This window comes from Sinocyclocheilus rhinocerous, unplaced genomic scaffold, assembly GCF_001515625.1.
Source record: "Sinocyclocheilus rhinocerous isolate Xijiao unplaced genomic scaffold, SAMN03320098_v1.1 scaffold444, whole genome shotgun sequence".
Taxonomy (NCBI): domain Eukaryota; kingdom Metazoa; phylum Chordata; class Actinopteri; order Cypriniformes; family Cyprinidae; genus Sinocyclocheilus; species Sinocyclocheilus rhinocerous.
In genome coordinates this window covers 198,310-212,530 of record NW_015645540.1, presented here as the reverse complement: position 1 = coordinate 212,530, position 14,221 = coordinate 198,310, and the positions used below count along the sequence as shown (strand labels likewise).

General features: G+C 38.8%; 2 long non-coding RNA genes across 2 annotated transcripts in view; both read left to right on the top strand.

Annotated features, from left to right (window-relative positions):
• The window catches only part of LOC107706312 (uncharacterized), a 17,828-nt gene that overhangs the window by 642 nt on the left and 2,965 nt on the right, over window positions 1-14,221 (top strand). The window contains exon 2 of the long non-coding RNA XR_001636143.1: window positions 6,739-6,745. This is a non-coding gene — a long non-coding RNA (uncharacterized LOC107706312). The remainder of the gene's footprint in view (window positions 1-6,738; window positions 6,746-14,221) is intronic.
• LOC107706311 (uncharacterized) lies at window positions 11,888-13,049 on the top strand. The gene is made up of 3 exons (XR_001636142.1): window positions 11,888-11,908; window positions 12,418-12,854; window positions 12,969-13,049. It is a non-coding gene; the product is annotated as an uncharacterized LOC107706311 (long non-coding RNA).

The window sequence follows — 14,221 nt, the reverse complement described above, 5'->3', positions numbered from 1 at the left end:
CGCGGAACGAGCTGTTCTTCCTGGTGAATAAAGTGTCATAAATGAGTGTCCCGTCATTATAAAACTCCCCTTTCACTCAGCGTCTGTGAAGTGGAGCAGGACAACGTCCCACCAGTCCTTGTTTAAGACTCTCATCAACAGACGACTGGTTTTGGGTGCAGGAAGGGGCACTTTTACTGCTTTATAAAGTAAGCAGCACAGCACAACAGTTCATGTGCTGGTCGTCGCCTAATTAGGACCCGAAGTAGATAAATATCACGTGTGCTTTTTAAAACAGTATGCGACAACAGTGGGAAACTGTATATTCATGCAGTGTGCACATGTCAAAAGAGTAAATCCGATCAGAAGCTTGTGACATATAAACGCGCATATCAACCCGATCCCTTTATTTAGCGTTCATGTAAACACTACGTTCGGATTCGTCAATCAGAATGAATTCATTCCGATGCAAGCAAAAAGTGTCCATGTAAACGTACCTACTGTTTTTGAACTAATCACTTGAGTAAATGATTCAATGACTCACTGCTAAAGACAGTGGCTGCATCCAAATATGCATACTTCCCTACTACATACAGTAGGCAAAAAAAAAATCAGTTTACAAAAAAAGTAGTATGTCAGAATTCACAGTATTCACAAAACAGTAGGTGAGAGAGAATTTGTGAATACCAGTAAAAGTAAGTCACATGACAGTGACATCATAACAAATGTAGTGCATTCGGATTACACTCTACACACATTCATACTATATACTAAAATTCAGACTATATAAAATATATTTTTTAACAGGTGTAAAGTAATCCTTCAAAAGAAGTCCCTACTCAAAGAGTGTGCAATTTCAGACACAGCAAGTCACTTATTTGATGTGTTACTACAACAGGCTGGCTTTAAAAATCTATAAGCCCATTAATCTTCCATTTTGTTATTCTTGTCCACTGCATGCTTGTTTTAAAAGGACTAAGTGGACAGATTAGTTTCAGTTTTTAAACTAATCGCTTCAATAAGTTAATCAATGACTCACTCATAAAGACATCACTTGTTTTGTTCCTGAATGAATCAGTGTTTTTGATCAAATCAATTGACTGAATTATTCACTTATTTAGAGAGTAATTTTTCCACCACTGACTGACATCATCACATTTCATCAGTACTGGGGTACAAGCCTCCATCAAAAAAAATGTCCCAATATTTTATTTATTTATTTGTTTTTTTGGATACTGTCATGCTACTATTTCAGTGTGAAAAATCATTGAAAACTGTGTAAAAAAATGAGAGGAGTGCTTAAACTATCTCAATGAATCAAAATGAATAATCTGATCCATTTGTCAGATTGGATCAAAAGTGTGATTTATTTGTGAATCTGCCATCGTTATGATTCTAAGCGGCAGATGGAAAACACACAACATGATTATTAAAATATTATCATAAAAATATATTCTCTGAGCAGTATAGTCAGACATAGATTTTCCAGTAATATTTTACTGGGGCACAACAATATTTCACAGCGGCACATGCCCCAGATAAAAGGGTCTAGCGATGCCCCTGATGGGAGGTCCTCATAAGTGTAATGGCACTTTTCCACTGCATGGTACGGCACGGTACGACTTGGTACGGTTCACTTTTGGGGGGGTTTCCACTGGGTACAGTACCTGGTATGGAAAAAACCCCGCCCACTCTAAAGCGGTACTGAACTGCAGTGGAAACGCAAACCGTGCCGAGCCGAACCGTGCCATGCCGTAATGAGCCGTACCGAGCCGAGTCGTACCACGCAGTGGAAAAGCGCCATAAGTTCACTACTTGTATGTGTGTGTGTTTGGTTCACCTGCGTTGCCATCAAAGTTCAGACACACCTGTGATAAAGCGTTCCATCCAGTCATCGCCACAGGGGCTTAGCAAGCAGCCTCTGTGCTAATACCTGCTATCACTCTTACACACATACAAACACCCTTTCACTCTTCCCATGTCTCTACTCAACACCTGTAGCCCGGTGTTCCCTCTCTAGACATGCCGACACGGGGATTTGACTATCATCACAGACCGACGCTAAGCCTGCTGTCAGGATGAAGTGCTCCGTTGAGATGCTATCATATTCATAACATTGCATTCATTCCCTCGTTTTAACAATCAAAAACCTTGTTGTTCTCACCCTCTTATAGTCCCGCTGGCCTGCTTTTTAGTCTAGTGTTGTCAGGGGATTAGATTAGGGAGAAATGTGATTCTGTGACTCTGTGGTGTGTTTTGAAGGGACAGCAGCCATGACAAAATGTAATGTTACTCCAACAGGCCTAATGGATTTCAGTGGCAACCAAGAACATATTTGAAGACGATGGTGGCTTCAAAAACCTATAAACCCATTACAGTAATCTTCCATTTTGTCATTCTTGTCCACTGCATGCTTGTTTTGGGACTGTTTTTAAAAGTTGAGTTGAGGACTAAGTGGACTGTGTGCCTTCAGCCAAATGCATCTCTCCCTCAATGACTATCTATCTTTCCACACTTTTTATTTCATTATTGAGTTGTTTTTCTATCAGAGTGTGGCCATGTCCTTGAGAACCAGAGGGTGGAAGAAGTGAGTGATCAAAACGGAGCTTATAAATCACTTGAATTGACTTTTGAAGTGCATTTCTCTGTATCTGCCTCTTTCATTCTCTGTGTCTCTGTCTATTCATTGCGTGAGATGAGTACAGTTTAATGGCTTTTTAATGCTTTGCTGCATGAGGAGTAAGAGTAGGAAAGAGTGACGTGTACAGGGGCGTCAGAAAAGCCCCGCAGACAAATTTGTCTGATCAATAGTGCAGGGACGGTTATTACCCATAATGAAAGCACTGAAACAATTGCAGATGAACTTCTCTCCATTATTCTTTCTCTTCTTCTCCCTCTCATTCTGTCTGTCTTGCTGTGAAGTGTCTAGGCCAGCTTGATACTAAAAAAAAAAAAAAAATAGAATTTCTAGTAATGCATACTACAGTGCTACTTCAGAACACTCTAATATGTATGTGCACACAATCTGATGAGCAATCGCACCTCACAATGTGCATCTACATGCATCAAATGCTTGTCTTGCCATGGTCAATGTTGTCAGTTATGTCTTATTGTAAACAGACGAGACATAGATGTGTGTATTGGACAGTGCTCATTGTAAATGCTGCCAAATAGACCTGCCACTGTCTATTATGTCATTAATATTAATTCAAGAACCTTATTGAAAAAAAGTAGAAAATTACTCACTGCTTTTAATTTAATTCTGTTCTTTTTATTGCATGTTCGCTGGAATAATATTTAAAATTAATGTTCACACAGTTGAGAAATACTTGAAGGCAACATATTGTTTTAACTTTATGTGGTAACATTTCTAGTAATATTTCACGTATTAAAGTTGGCACAAATGGAAATTTTTGAAATGCTTCATACCGATCTTCTTGTGAATGATTCATCCATGCATTTCATACTTGGTCTGCTGAAACAACAAACAACTCTCTGGTGATGTATGCCAGACTTCAACTATTTACAGTAGTCCTCTTAAACCCCGCCTCTTTCTTACAATCGCCTTCAATCTTGCTTTCATCCAATCAACAATCAATGGGTAGAACCAAGTCCCTACCCTACATTTTTATTTCTCGGTAATCCACTTCACTCAGATGAACTTCACAATATAGAAGAAAAGATCTACTGCCGTTATAAATGAAATACAAAATAATAATAAATACAACATAATAAATGAAAAAAAAAATAATAATAATAATAAATTAAGAAAGTGTTCAGTAGTATATTCGCTTTTTTTTCTGCTGTATCTCTCTAGTAGCTCAAACAGTATAGAGTGTGGCACTAGAAACGCCAATGTGATTCCCAGGGAATGGATGAACTGATGAAATATATTCCTTTGGATAAAAGTGACTGCCAATTGCACAGATGTAAATGTATCTAAATTGATATCAGTAATTGTGAAATTTCACTGGTAGGCTACTGGTACTGACTACTACAATTTTGCATTTGTGACTACTCTTATATTCTTTCTATCTTTCTTTTCTTTCTTTCTTTCTTTCTTTCTTTCTTTCTTTCAGAAATCCACCGAATTCAACCGAAGCAACCACTGGTGTGAAATGCCATCCTCTGTGCCGCGTTCACACTCCAGGGACCATATACAAAGAACGTCCTTGCCAAACAATAACACAACAAAAAACTCCCCTCAATATCAGCAGAGGATGCTGCAACAGTGTAAGCCAATCACCTCATAACAAAAAAAAAGATCCACAGCTGCGTACAGTTACCACTCAGCTCGGTATAAATATTCGAACGCCTGCTATACGATGATACTCACTCTCTTTCTCACACACACACACATGCAAATACACACACAAATCCAGAGGTAATTGAGGACGGCAATAAACAGATGGCTCAGATGACTGAAGTGACACATCATAGTGGGTTGGGAGGGGTGTTTGCTGGGACGGGCTCAGGAGACACACGCAGACAGTGACAAGATAGACCTTTGATACAGAAAAAAATCAGCTCATTAAAACCTATTTTAAAAGTTTACTATTCAAGCTAATAAATAAATAAATATTTTTTCACATATTTTGGAATATGCTTAAGAACTGTACCCTACATTTTAAATGTGTTTATCTGCTAAAAGTGAATTTTTATGAGTACAAAAGCATATAGATGGTCAAATTGTCAGCTTATTAACTCTATGATTCTGTCACAAATCTGAATTTATAACTCAAAATTCATATTTTTTTTCTCAGAATTGCGAGAAATAAACTCTGAATTCTGACTTTTCTTGCAATTCCAAGTTAATGTCTCAATTTATATTTATTTATAAATCATCTAAAAGTTCTGACTTTTCTGAATCGACCCCTCTTTTTTTTTTCGCCACTGAATAAAAAATGTTAAAAGATAATTGCGACTATTTATCTAACACTTCTCACTTTCTTTCTTGCAATTGTGAGTTTATATCTCACAGCTCTGACTTCTCAGAATTGCAAGTTTATATCTTGCAGTTGTGAAGCTAACAATTCTTGACAAATCTTAACAATTCTTGAGTTGATCTCACAATTCTGACTTTTGTTCTCAGACTTGAAATCTTCACAATTCTGAATTTATATCTTGCAATTCTGATATTCTCGCTTTTTTTCAGAATTGCAAGGAAAAACAAGTAAGAATTATGAGGTACTTTTAAAGAGTTGCTATATATATAATTATTATTCTGTATCATAAACCGGTTTCCATACATTTTAGATCATAAAGGATCTTTAACATTTTTTTACATTTGAGCACCATGCATCAGAAGGTTAAGCATAATCAGTCAAAAGAAGATAGAAAAACAGCTGATGACAGCGAGGCAGGGAGACGGACACATATATGCGTGCGACTAGTGGGAGGTCAGTAATTACTTTCTGTCCCTCTGGGAGATGGAAGCTGCAGTTATTGTACTTTGCTGGAACTAGATATCAGTCTCTGCACTCATACCTTGATGAAGAAACAGCAAGCAACATGGGAAGACAGACAGAAAGAAAGGGAGGGAGGGAGATGCAAAGACAAGCATTGTGAGGCAAAGGCAAAAGTCTAAAATACATAATGTAAATAATGACTCTTCATTTTCAGCTGTCTGCTCAGAGGAGCGCAAGTATTTCTGCAGCTGTGTGAGGCATCTCTCACAATAGTAATCAGCCTTTCACAGACATAAATACAGGGGTGAAAATTCTCCTCAGGACATGCTATCACTTTAGTTCCAAGCAATCAGGCCCGGGAGGGAAAACAAGATAATAGATCGACTCTATACGAAGAGATGTAAGCTGTATGTAGGATAAAGTGTGCAGTTAAGATTTGAGCAGTATCAATAATGACCCCAGAGAAAGGCAATGAGATCTTGGAAAGAATCAAGGTATACAATCAATCAAGGTTGAGTGGAAAAAAATAATAAAATGGACTATTTTTGCAATGTTATCTGTTTATATATATATATATATATATATATACACACACACACATACACATGTGTGTGCATGTGTGTGTTAGCAACATTATAGATCTTGCTTTATAGACCTAACATTATAGATTTAACATTATAGATCTCTTTTATGTTATTATGAGAAGTGAAGTGAGACAAATAAAATGTAATATTGGTATGATAATATTAATGATAATTTTACACATACATTTTGTACACTTCCATTCAATTATTATTTCATTAATCAAGGATGCGTTAAATTGGTCAAAAGAGAGTAAATACAAAAGATTTCCATTTCATATAAATTTCCCACATAGTGAGGTAGATATGTGGGGGCGTGTTCGAACGAGCCGTTTTAGGTAGGTGTGGCTAACTCTTAACTTTTATAAAGAATATCTCTTTGGATTTGAGACTTTAGTCTTTGCAACTTTACAGATCTTCTTTATGCACCAAGAGCTTGTAACACTCTAAAGAGAAAGGAAAAAATGAAATCGCATCATATGACCCCTTTAAACTTTCTATTCAAAGAATTCTGTATAATGGATTCTTTGAATTCTATTCAAAGTAGTATGTATCATTATGTATCACTTTAAACCACTTTTTTTTCAAATGAATGCGGCCTTGGTGAGGATAAGAGACTGTACATATATATTTATGACTGTGTGCATACATTCTATATATTAAGTGTATATAAAACAGAAATATATAGACTGTGTATATAGTATATGTAGTATACAGTACGTGAAATGGTGCATGATGGACAATGCACAAATTAAGTCCTGGTTATTTAGCTGCTGTGTTGAAAAATGTAAAGTTGTAGTGCATGAGATAAGAATAAGAAATAGATGTTTGGTACCTGACAGATCCCATCTGTCAGTATGCTCTGGTGTTAGTGTAGAACCCCAAATCTTACATAGATCCAACAATGAGCTCTCATCTCTCATTACACTACCATTAGGGGTGAGGTCAGAGGTCATGCTGCATTGAATTATTGCTGTGTACTTGCACAAAGCAGGCCATTCTGTCCTGAAGACAGTGTTCATTAAGTCTGGGACCTCTCTGATTTGCCTTTGTTGGATTTCTGTTCTGGAAAAAGGAGGTAGACAGGTCAGGCCATGGCATTGTGGTAGGATCTATGTGGACACACTGCACTTTATCTGGTCAGCTGGTATCTTGTCCCAGTGACCCATGACTTTTCTCACAAGCACACACATACACACACACACACACACACATATATATACACACTGTCAGTATCACTTAAGTGCCATCAATCTGTCAATTACTACTCATGTAGAGCCATTCATCCATACAATTCAGGCCTGTGGATACAGTCTCAATGATCCACCTATAGACACACACTGAAGGGGCAAGGGGATGTTCCACATGATTGGATTTCCTAATGTTGGGCCATTCCATTGTGTATTGAAACACAACTGAAGTGCCATATTGTTCTGAACCAGAAATAGAGGGAAAAAAAATCCCCAGGAATTACAAAGTTTCTCCCTGTGAGCCACCCAGAACGTCATTCGCCCATCCAGTGCCAATGAGCCCATAATCCTGAATGAACTAGTGTGCTGATGGCTTTACTTTGTACCGTCATCAAGGCTCAGCATCTTCTGTCTGTTTGTGTGCGCGAGAAAATGGTGAGAGATGCAGAATCAGTCCGGATAAAAGAGCAGCACTAAGTTTTTGGCCCGTCCTAGCCCCAAATTTACAGCTTCTTTTAGGAGCATCCCAGAAGCGCAGAGCTTTCAGCTGTCAGCACTTAGAATGATTTTACTGCTTGCTGATCTGATGTGTATTTGATGATCCTTGCTTGTGTGAGCGAGTATGTGAATCCATATGCAGTGTTGGGGAATGTTACTTTAAAAAATAATGCACTGCATTATTGGGTTGGTCCTAATTAATTACTGCACTTTTCTTTTTATGAACTGTTGTATTATTTGTCATTACTTAGCTGAAGTTATCTGTCATCCACAGCAGTAGCACTGTGCTCGGCTTGCAGGTGGATTTTACTTAATTTTAATTGGTATTGTCACGAATAGTCAAGTCACAGTTGATTACCCTGAGTCAAGTCAACTCACAGCAGGTCTTCATGAGGCAAGTCAAGTCACAGTTGATTTGGCTGTATTTGTCCATATATATAGGTATATGTTTGTGCTTATGGACGTTCAAGCATCCTTCTTGTCACATTGCCGGTGTGATGTTGTCAGTGCGGGTAGCTGCAGTGGAAGTAATGTCGCATGTCAGTGGGAGCAGACAGGCGACTCACGAATCCACACTGACAGCCTCCACTTTTCAGCCTCATCTGTAGCCAATCTCCCCATCGGTTGGACCCCGCCATGAGCTCATTGAGTTGTCAAAATCTCAAACAACCCCAGCTGGGAAGAAAAGAGCAACTGCAGAAATATCTGTCTTTCCTTCACCCAGGGTAAGTATTCCAAAATCTTCTCCAAAAAAGCTCAGAATCAGGGTTGCCGTGGGAACCCCTAAAGCCAGGCCGTGCTCGGACCAGAGGGCATTTAAATGAGAATGGGCAATGCAGGCAGCTCTTTAAAGGCATCTCCCTGCTCTCTTTTAGCTCGTCAGCACACATTTGGGCACGGCTGGCCACGCAGCAAAGACACCCCACCAGCACACCGCGATGTTCAGGCTTAGAAGATTAGGAGATCCTTTTACAGAAACTAATCTGGTGATATAAAGGGGACAATGCAAGCGAAAAGGAGAGGGGAGAAAGGCTGGTTCGTTTTAAACTGTCCCTCAGCAGCTCAAGTGATTTGATTCCATTTGCCCACCCCAAAATATGCTCATAATGCAATCTTGACTGCTCTTCCCGGCTGATTGTGTGTTGTTCTTGCGTGTCATGATCAGTGTTGGGAGTAACGCATTACAAAAGTATTTGTGCTTATGTTTTTTAACCTAAACTACAACGTAACATTCATGTAGACCTACATACCGGTATCTAAATATGATTTCATATTTTATGCTATATAGACCTACCACATTACCCTCCACTGGGTGTAGAATGAGCTGCAATAAACTACATTTTGGCATTTTACAATACTTATGTGGATATTTTGGATGAAAGTAACTCAAAAGTAACTCAAAAGTAGTGTAATGCATTACAATTCAGAGACAGTAATATTGTAATGTAACTAATTACTTTCAAAAGACAGTAACTAGTAATATATAATGTATTACATTTTGGAAGTAACTTGCCCAACACTGGTCATGATCCATCAGGATCAACACACAGAGACGAGAATCCGTCACAGAGTGGCGGAACGCACTCGAATCGCATGCCGAGATGGGAGAGAGTGACATGAGAGCGGATAATGGTGCCAGGATGTCATAATAAAATGGGCAGAATGAAAGGCCGCTGTGTCTAACGTGGTTAAAGAGATCAGCTCTTCAAAGCAGCCACCCCCTTTGTATCTCTCTGATGCACTCCGCACCCAAAGGGCTGCCTTTCAGCCTCACAGCGGTCCAGTCCAGACTCATATGGTGCAGCTGTTTTGGAATGTCTCCGAGTGTATTTTTATGTCTGTTTGTTTGCACACAGCCTGGGGCTGGGACAGTATGCAAAAGCTGCGCTGCATTATGGGAAGAGCATGAGGTTTGGTATTGCAGCGAGGAGCGCGATTTGCTTGTCATCTCCATGCGTTCAGGGATATCGATCCCACTTTATGTAAATCATTTGAAAATGAAGGCAATTTGAATGTTTGTGACAGACATGAGTGAGGCGTTGTGGGTAATTGCTACAACTTTACAAAAGCATAAATCTGAGATTCCACATTATGCAGGAGTAGCGGATAAAAAATAGTTTTATTGAACATTCTGCAGTCGACTGAAAATCTTAAACCATATGGTTGGGATGAGCTAGGCGTCCAAAAATCTGCTCCTGATTTCACTACTGTTTTATCAGTATTTTTTTTTTGTGCTTACGCCTGCAATTCTTCCATTTAGATCATGAAATGTAAATGTTACTCTCTTTCTTTCCCTCCAATCTGTCTCTGAAACATTCATTCAATCATTGGTTCATTCAGAGAGCTGCAATCAGGCAGAAAATCAAGCTTAAAGTGCCAGTACAGACATAGGGTTTCCTTCCCAAACCTAATCCACTTTTTGTTGCAGGCTACTAAATTGCATTCCTGTAGGCGAGGAGAATGGAGTGGGACTTTGGACTGGGTGATACAGGGGCTGAAAAGACAGAGATATGGGAGTCGTTAGCTACACTGGTGGCATGAGATGTCTCCTGACAGCAGCTGCTAGGACATGCCAGCTCTATAATGCTGTTTGAAATAGCTTTTCTCCTCGGCTAGGAAATGAATCACCTCGAGATATTCTCAGCTTCAAAATACCGTATACATTACCAACAACAACAAGTTGGATATAGAAGACAGAGTCTCATACACTAACCTGGCGTATGCATCCTCACATATGCAAAATTGAAAAAAAACCTTATTTTCAGTGTGTGTATATTATATAATACAAACACTATCATTCAGTAAGAATGATATTTTAATAATATTTTAAATTATATATTAATAATATAATTATTTTCTAAAGGATCATGTGACACTGAAGACTGGAGTAGTGGCTTTAATCCCATCACAGGATTAAATTACATTTTAAAATACTGAAATAGAACACAGATGTTTTTAAATGTAATGATATTTCATAATATTACTGTTTTTGTTTTGATCAAATAAATGCAGACCTGGTGTGCATAAAAAACGTCTTTCAAGAACAGTAATATATATATATATCACCAACCTTAATCTTACTTAGATAGATAGATAGATAGATAGATAGGAATGAAGGAATCTGTTATGTTTTGTGCTCATTGAAACACTGGACATTGTCTGCAGTGTTTCAAGACTGTTCCTAATTCTATATTCACTCTGTGTGGGAGATACATTAGGGACAGGGTCGGCTCTAATCGTTATTGTCACAACTCTCCTTTGCATTAGTCAATGCTTACATCCACACACATGCACCACATACACAGACACCAGGCCACACATGACTGATTGAAGCTCGACGCAGTGCGTTAATGAATGTATGCACAGCGAATACAAATAAGGTTCCTGCTAAAGTTGATCTAAACAACAAACAAACAGCATAGATATAGAGCAGCACAACTGAGGAAAATCTCAGCAGTGCTAAAATTATTCAGATTTTCTCAAGGAAACAACAGCATGGTTGGAGTCATGGCCTAGCGGTTAGCCTAGAGTAGGGTGACCATACGTGCCATTTTCCCAGGACGCGTCCTGGCCAGGATTTGTTTTGGCTTTGTTTTCCTGTTTTCATGCTTGCTGAAGGTAATGATCGAAAAGTAGTTTGACCAATAACATGCAAGCATTGTACATAATGGACCAATCATGGCGTGTGAGAAGGTGGGATCGTATGGTACTTGGATGTCATACACCGATCGGTCTGCACACGCAAACAAAGCCAAAACCTAGATATTTTAGGCAATATAGAAATCCTGGCCAGGACGCGTCCTGGGAAAATGGCACATATGGTCACCCTAGCCTAGAGGAATTTTTATTTGCAAAGGTTGTACTTTTATACTTTAGTACTTTTGTACTTTTTTGTAGGTGAATTACTGCTGTTTTATTTATGGATCAACTTAGATGTTTCCCTTAAAATCTTTAAGAGAAATAAAAATGGTTGACATGTAGCTGTAATGTGGGATTTGGTGTTTGGGTTTTGTTTCATGTTCATGTTTTCCATGTCTTTTATTTTGTAGTAGTTTCATGCTGTCAGTGTCATGCTTCCCTTGCCCTCATGTATCTCTGCCTTGTGTATGTGTCATGTTCTGATTGGTTGTCCTAGTCATGTGTCTTGTTTCCCATTGGTTTGTTCTTGTCATGTGACCCTCATTGTCTGCTATAAGTAGCCCTCATGTTGCCATTGTCTTTTGTCGTGTATTGAAGTTGTAACCCGCTGTCGGTGAGTCTAGTCGGTTTGTGCCTCGTCAAATCTGTTCATGCCTCGTCAAGTCTGTGTATCTTGTTTGGATTATGTTTGGATTTTGGATTTTGGATTTCACCTTGTTTGAATAAAACTGCACTTGGGTTCTCACTACGCTCGCCTTCAGTGGACTGATTCGTTACAGTAGCATGTAGAGTTCATATAGAAATCTGACGTTTGATTGTAGAGTATCTTGATTAATCAAATATTTGAAAAATTGTGAAGACAATTTGAAGACAATTGTGTGATTACCAAGGCATTTTGAGGAAACTGGAAATAATTTAATGAAAAGAGTTTGAGTTCATATAGAAATATCTGACTTTTGATTGTAGATTTTGGTATCTTGATAAATCTGAGCTTTGAATGTTAAAATCTAGTGAAGACAATTGTGTGAAAACCAGGGTGTTTTTCTCAGGAGACATATCTGAGAAAATCTCAATTTCTTTGAGAACCAACTGAGATATTAAATGTGTTTAAATCCCCTCTAGAACTGGAATGTGCAAACGCTGACACCTTAAGCCGTAGCACTCATGCAGGCAATGTGGGCCATTCTATAGCCTCGCTGTACTTCCCTGGCCTCTATACTGCAGCAAAAAAGCAAATCCACATCAAAGTCTTCATGGAGAAGTGAGTTTTGAAGTGATAATCTGAAGGACAGTGATTCACTGCTACAGATAACCTGCTGCACGGGGCCAATGAGATGCTGCTTCAGACCAAGAAAAACAGTGCAAATCTCGCCACAGAAAGACTATCCATGCCGACCTGTGAGCCGAACTCATCAACTCTCAGCTACCAGCCTTGGATGAATGAAATCAGACCCCTGCAGCCCTCAGCTGGAGTTTTATCAGTGGTTGGCCGAAGGTCCGCGCACACACGTTACTAGTTCAGCCTACGCAAAAGCTGCCTATTATCTTCAACCATTTAGGTACATCCTCTTTTTCATTGCCATTGTCTTTGTCACCATTCTCTGTGTAAAAGAGCCATTAATTTCAGCCTCACCTTTGTTCTTCCATTCTCCCGTCTCTTTCACTTTCTCCAGGTCTCCGTTCATTCCCGTGCCCTTTTATTTTTACATCTGTCTGTTCTTTTTCACACCCCTTCCATTTTTTCCAGCACGTTGGTCTGGTTTGCATTGCTATGTTATTTTGAGTGCCCATCGAGGGCAAAGTGTGTGTCAAAAGGGATGATTTTACCTCTGATAGCACAGGGGGAATAATTGTGGCAGGCAGAGAAAGATAACAAGATCTGTAATCTGTTTTCCTTGGATCAGAACTGAATGAATACTCGCAGGGCTTAGTGAGCTGGCGAGATGCATAGTGCAGATACTTCCTACTGCCCCCAAACCGGACCGCCCGCAGGCTAGCAAACCCTCTCTGATTTACACACACCTAGTACACTGCTGTCCCCGACACACACCACACCGGCTACTCTTAAATTCCCTCGACTTCCGCCTGCACAGATCAGCTCAGTGTTTGCTTGGCATGAGAAAAGAGAGCTCTGCCTGCTGACTAGCTTATGAAAATACGCAGCAAAGAATATTAAAAGCTAGCAAACCCTCTCTGATTTACACACACCTAGTACACTGCTGTCCCCGACACACACCACACCGGCTACTCTTAAATTCCCTCGACTTCCGCCTGCACAGATCAGCTCAGTGTTTGCTTGGCATGAGAAAAGAGAGCTCTGCCTGCTGACTAGCTTTTTAAAATTCGCAGCAAAGAATATTAAAACCTTTTTTTTTTTTTTTTTTAACTACCCCAAAACTTTCCATAGAAACAAAATAGATCATTTTTACTTTTTAATATGTGCTTGCTATTAGATTATTCTTATTCCATAAAAGAATTCTCTGCATTTTTTTAAAAATTATTTTACACTGCCTTGGAAAGTTTTATGAACCCAACTGAATTTTTAGTGAGTGAGAAATGTCTTGTGAAGCCCATTCAAACATTCTCTTCTATTCAGGTTGAAATATGAATAATCACAATTTACTTAGGAGGTTGTAGTCAACTGTCCATTGTTGGGATAGATTTGCTATTGAATTAATCCTGTAAGCCCTCTATGTTATACTTTTACAAAAAAGTCATGTTCCACAAATGTTGTAATGTGGACTTTTTTGTTTTTTTTAAATGTCTCAGGCAAATGTTGTTGTTTTCTGTTATTTTAAAACCTAAATAATGTCTCTCAAATGTTGCAATTTGGTCTGGTTTGTTTTTTTTAAAGTAAAAATATGTTGAATTAACATTTAGTCAACTAAGAAATCCCACCAAGTAATTTTTTGGTTCTATAAAATAA